Consider the following 5,806-nt stretch of genomic DNA (forward strand, 5'->3'; position numbering starts at 1 on the left):
CAAAGCCCTCGTCCCGCCTGCCCCGCCGACCTGGCTCCGACCTAGTTTGGGGCCCGACTCTGGAGCCGGCCACGCGGCCCTTCGTGTTGCTTCCTCTCTACGGCCGGCCGAGGGCTTTCTCAGCTCCCTTCCATTTGGTCCACTCCGCGTTGTCGCTACTGACCTACCGTCCCCACCTCTGCGCGGTGTCTCCCCTAGAAGCAGTCTTCCTGCCCAAGGGTGGACCCGCGCCCCCCATCCCGTGAAGCGCCCCAGCCCCGCTCCTCCAGGAGGCAGCCGCGGGTCAGTGAGTCTGCACGGCGCTGCCCTCTGGGACTCCTCTGTCAAAGCAAAGGCCCTGTGCCGAACGAGTGACCTCCGCATCTGCGCCTCTTTCCTAAAGCGGCTCTCGCGACGTGAATACAAATACAGTTAAGTTTAAAAAAAAATCCAAGCTAGAACGATGTGCAGGACGGAGCCAGCGGGAGTCACACGTACAAGTCACGGAAAGGCAACGAAGGTGCAAACGGAAGCAGGGCCGTGCTCGGGTCAGACGGCCGGTTCCCACGGCTGATTCTCCCGTGAGTCCCTAGACGTGTCCCACGTACGTACATCCTCAACTTAAGAGAAAGGACGATCGAAGGTACAGAATGAGAGCTGGGTATCGAGCGCCCCCCCAAGATCACCGCGCCGTTACGAAGTCGGAGGCCCATCCTCCTCGAGAGGCAAATGACCGCGAGGCTGGTGTTCAGCCCAAACGCGACTGGGCCACTGCACAAGCCCGGCAGGGGTACCGGGCTCTCCAAGGCTGTCCCCTCACCGGCTAACCGGGAAGAGCCGTACTTATGCAAAAAGTCACTGGCAGGATTAAATCACAGAATCCCCACGAAGCAAGGAGCACGTCTGTGCCCAGCACGCGGTAAGTTCTCACGAAACGGCAGCTACCGGCATCATTCCTGAGTGGCGCTGTTTCCTGATCAGTTACTTTAGCATTATTTATGTTGTATTTAACAGTAAGTAAACAAACTATCACCGAAATTATCTTAGAATCCAGCTACCTCATTCACCAGGAAGCTACGCTTGTCACACACACGTTCTCCCAGATAGGTGACCCAGGGACGAAAACCCAGCAACTAAGTGCCCCCAAAAGAGCCCCACGCAGCCCAGAGGACGGTCTCTCTTGAGAAGGCAAAATATAGCCACGAGCAGGCCTTCCGCGGAGGCTGCCGCCCAGCAGGGGCCCCTGGACCTGGTGGGTTGGGGGGGGCAGGGGAATTTTACCTGCAAACACTAAACCCCCCCAGTCTCACCACCCCCGGGGAGCGAGCGGCACTGATCCCCGAGATAAACCAGCGTTTCCCCTGACTCCCCGCCCGGCAGAGACTGGAAGGGAGGGAGGGCGTTCGGAGCATCCTGGTGGCTGCACAGTAACATGCGAGGCTACTTTTCTTCAGTGACACTCAGTTTAAGAACTTCCTTATTCACGGAAAACACGAAGGGTCAACTCAAGTAAAACCCCTGCCTCAGGCAGAGAAGGTGACAGGCACCTGCCAGGCCGGACCTTAAGCTGCTGTCTGCTTCCCCGGCCTGCACCCCAAGGCCCATCATCGATCACAGGGCAGGGACTGGCAAACGTGTGGGATGAGGACACACTTGGAAGAGCCCACTGCATGTCGTACCCTAGTGCGTTTAGAGAAAATGGGACAAAATCCTCTGAAAGATTCATCGCTTTTTCTATAGTAGGTGGAATTTTCAACGAAGAGTTTTAGTTCTCTTTTTGGTCCGTTTGCCCTCATTTTAGTAAGACAGATACACAGCGAGGTCCGTGCGGAGCAAGGAACCACAACCCACGGTTTAGCGCATCCGGTCCGGAATTTGGCACAGCGTCCGAGCGGTCGCAACCGCAGGCCAAGGGTCTGCACGAGCTGCGTCACTGCCACCCGGCCCCCCTGCAAGGTGAGCAGCTCGACCCCCACTTTAGGGCTGAGCCGCGACACACAACTCCGTGAACTCGAGCCCGGCGCCATGTCTGAGGGCTGGGTCTTTTTAGGGCACTGGGGTTGGGTTTCTGGGGACAGGTCAGGTATGGCATCTTACCTCTCTCAGATAATGAGGCGAGGAAAAACGTAAGCACCGGGCTACCGGCTGAGAAAGCGCCAGGGCCTTGTCAGCGGGGCCATCTCTAGTACTTCCCCTAGGGGGCCACCTACACTAGCTTTTTGCTCATGGGGTTACACTAGCCAAGACAGATACATGATAAAAAGTTCTAGGTTTTTGTTACTCCCTAACGTAACCTGTTCCAAACTTTAACTCAGAAAAATCGTAACTTAATACGGCCACTTGTCTGCTGCTTTCCACTCAAGCTTTTACCAGAGAAGAACCAGCTGTGGCGTGAGAAGGTTGGGTAAACCGCTGCTTCCCGAACGGGACAGCCACAGCGCCTTGGCCCAGTCGACACCGCGCCATTCCCCGGGCCCTTCATCTCTGTGGTTTTTCTTCAAACACTAGGTCTTCCAGGCGCGAACGCAGTCCCCCACTACTACAAATTATGCAGTCGAGTTCCCACGTTTGGGGAACTCACAGGGGTCAGCATGTGCGGAGTGCAGTGGGCGAGCCTCGCCCCGGGAAAACCACCTTCGTGGTCGTGGTGTCTCCCCTGCCAGGTTAAGTGTGCCATGCCCTCCTTTACCTACATCGCTCTTCAAATGCAACGGCTCTGGAGAAATTTCACTCTGACATCTGGACTTATCCACCATGAGAGGGCCTCTCAAAAAGGCCCAGCTACGTGAGCAGACAGAAACAGAAGCCGGCCACCAGTCCTTGCCACCCGCTCTGGACCGCTGCTGGCTGCGGGCAGCTGGCGGCAATGAACCTTCCGCTGTAAACAGTGTCATCTCACGGGGACCCTCTGGCTCTGTCCTGGTCATTTTTCAGTCCTGTGGGAGGGGCTTGCCTGGGCCCCTGCACACGGCTGTCTTGTTAGTTCTGCAGAGAGCAGGGGCAGAAGCACACTCGATACTGCACACGGACGAGCAGGTAAGAACTGGAAAGAACTTAAGGAAACAGCTATATGAGTGAACTGTATCCCAACAAAGGTGTTAAAAAGAAAGCAGCCAGCTGTGAGAGGGCGGGGATGGTATGACCCATTTTTTTTTTAAGGGGATGCGGAGGAGAGAGGTAGAATGAAAAATGAGTAAGAACGAAATCAACCTGGAGTCTTGCTACTGAAGAGCGGGCGAGGGGAAGAGAGTGTGTGCGCACTGACAGACAGGATGATTCCAGAAGGAGCAGCCTGAATAAAAGCGTGGACCAGGGAACCACGTCGTCTGAAAGGACAAAAGCTACGACTCGACTGTGGCGCGCGTGACACGCAGGAGTGAGGAGAAAGGTCTGGCCGGGGGAGTGGGACAGGCCCCCACGGACACAGCCACAGCACCTTATCTGGCTGGGGTGCCACGCGGGGAGCCCGAGGGCTCCACACAAGGAATGGCTGAATGAATGACCAAGCGACACAACGTGAAAGCATTTCAGAAACCACGACACTGGAAAAACGGCTTGTTGTGACTGATCAGTACGTACCCCAAAGGCTTTATTCGCAGCTTCTAAAATACATCAGAATCCACTAAACAAATATTTATTAAGCATCTACTTTTTCCCAGGAACTATTTTAAGCAGTAGGAAAAGATCTGTGAACAAAAGTCCCTACCTTCATGGAGCTCACGCTTTAGTAGAGTAACATGGAAAAGAAAATGCATATGGAACGAGTAGATTATGTAGATATCGTATCACGTTACGTTATATTATGTTACATATTTCGTCCTTTGGAGAAAATGAAACAGGGGAGCTGGGAACGTGGTGGGGTAGGGAAGCGAGTTATAATTCACACCGTGACAGTGGTCAGGACAGAAGCGTGGGGGTGGGGAGAGCGCTGAGGCTCTGACTATATTCTGAAGGTGGAGCCCGCAGGACTTCGTGCTGGACTGGACGTGCAGCGCGAGAACCACCCCAGGCGCTGGCCTGAGCACCGGGACGATGGAGCTGCCACCGAGCGAGACGGGGAGGCAGGGACGGGGCAGGACGCGCCTGAGCTGCACCTGTCTCACAGACACAGGGAGCCGCTGCGTACGTGCGTCTGGGGGCCGGAGCTGTGGATCCGCGGGACGAGGTGCACAGCTGGCATTCGCGCCACCAGCCAGGGAGCTAGCGGAGCCCACGCAGGGACGGAGGGCTGGACTTGGGGTGCTGGGCCCAGCATGAGGGGGCTGGGAGAGGGAGTGGAGACAGTGAAAACAGACAACTCGGAACAGTTCTGCGGCTAAAGAAAATGCACACATCAGATGCTCAAAATCATTTTCAACAAATGTTTTGTTTTAAAAACAAACTACTCATCTCGGAATGGAAGTAAAGCTGATTCACCGCGAACCAGTGCTCGCGTCACCCTGACCGGCCACCCCAACCGAGGGTGGGGACACCAGGAGTGCTACCGACATCACAGGCTGGGAACGAAAAGTTCATCTTCGCTGCCTTAGGTGCTAACAGTAAAGCACAATTCTAAGTTACAAAATAAATGTCCCAAGCTGCCACGAGCACTCTGCAGAAGACAGCGTTTTCTTAACATGCCAATGGCACCTGACCCTTGTGTGGCTCCGCCCAGTCACTCGGAGCCGCCCCAGCGCCCCCGCCGGCATCGGCCCTACCCCGCGAACCTGCGCTAGCTCCTCGGGACTCCTCTTTGCGTAGACAGTAATGACTTTACTCACTGGTTTTTCTTTAGTTTTCCCTGATCCTTCTTTACTGAATTTTCAGAAAAACATTTTAATTTTGATAAAATACATTCATAAACACATATCCTGCTTTACCAAGTCAACTACTGGCATTACGTACCCTAACGTTTTAACAATACACAGATTTCACAGCATGCGGGACCGAGGCATCTAAGACCATCTACAATCACGAGTGTGGTGTTTTGCGGGTTCGGCCGCCCAGAATCGCGGACGCCCCAGAGATGGTTCTGTAATTCCAAATCTGACTTTGCTAACTAGATGGCTCTTAGCAGCTGACCAGTTTCACCCTTAGCGTCTGACTGGTTACTGTGAAGACAAAAAGCAGTACACCGGGTCCGGGTGGTCCTCTGCAGGTCCGGGTGGTCCTCTGCAGGTCCCCGGGGCGGGCCCCCCACCCCCGCACGCGGCAGCACTGACAGCGACGCCGTCACCAGGTCACCAGGAGGAGTGGCACGGGAAGTGAGCGCAGCTGCGGTGCTCCAGCAGGACCAGAAACCACGGAGACTCCTCGCCCCTCCTCAGCACAAAGCCAGGCCACCAGACAGAAAGGGGACACTCTCCGCGCTCATGACTTGGCTGTGACCTGCCAGCGCAGGAAGGATGTGAGCGACGGCCAGGAAGGGGACCGGCTACATCCCTTCCTCCCAGACCGCCTCATGCTTACGCCTCTGCTGCAGCTGAAGGACAGAAAGGCGCTCCAGAGCTCTGGCCACCGGCCCTAGGGCAGGGCAGGTCCCCGCTCACTCTTCCCGTTCCCAGGGGACCCCCAGCCTGAGCCTCGCTGGCACATTTCCAGGAGACACCAACCGCAGGGCCAGTAACGAAGGGTGCTGGTACGATGGCATCTAGAAAGATACAACCAAGAAGGGACTGGGGAGGGCAAACTCAGACGTTTGCAGTCAGCAATCAATGCGTTCGAAGGAAAGCAACTTAATTTCAGAAGCCAGTAATCTAGGGGAATTCTTAGCAACCAAACACCACCCACCACGTCTGTCGCCGTTAATTCAGATGTATGGCATTGAGAGACATGAAAAGGCAGGATT

General features: G+C 55.5%; 1 non-coding gene across 1 annotated transcript; it reads right to left on the reverse strand.

The window, feature by feature from the left end:
* Positions 1-2,491: 2,491 nt before the first annotated feature.
* On the reverse strand, positions 2,492-2,651 carry LOC112473901. The gene has a single exon (XR_003044196.1). It is a non-coding gene; the product is annotated as a U1 spliceosomal RNA (small nuclear RNA).
* Positions 2,652-5,806: the final 3,155 nt, after the last annotated feature.

The sequence above is a fragment of the Pteropus alecto genome, unplaced genomic scaffold, assembly GCF_000325575.1.
Source record: "Pteropus alecto unplaced genomic scaffold, ASM32557v1 scaffold8, whole genome shotgun sequence".
Lineage (NCBI taxonomy): Eukaryota > Metazoa > Chordata > Mammalia > Chiroptera > Pteropodidae > Pteropus > Pteropus alecto.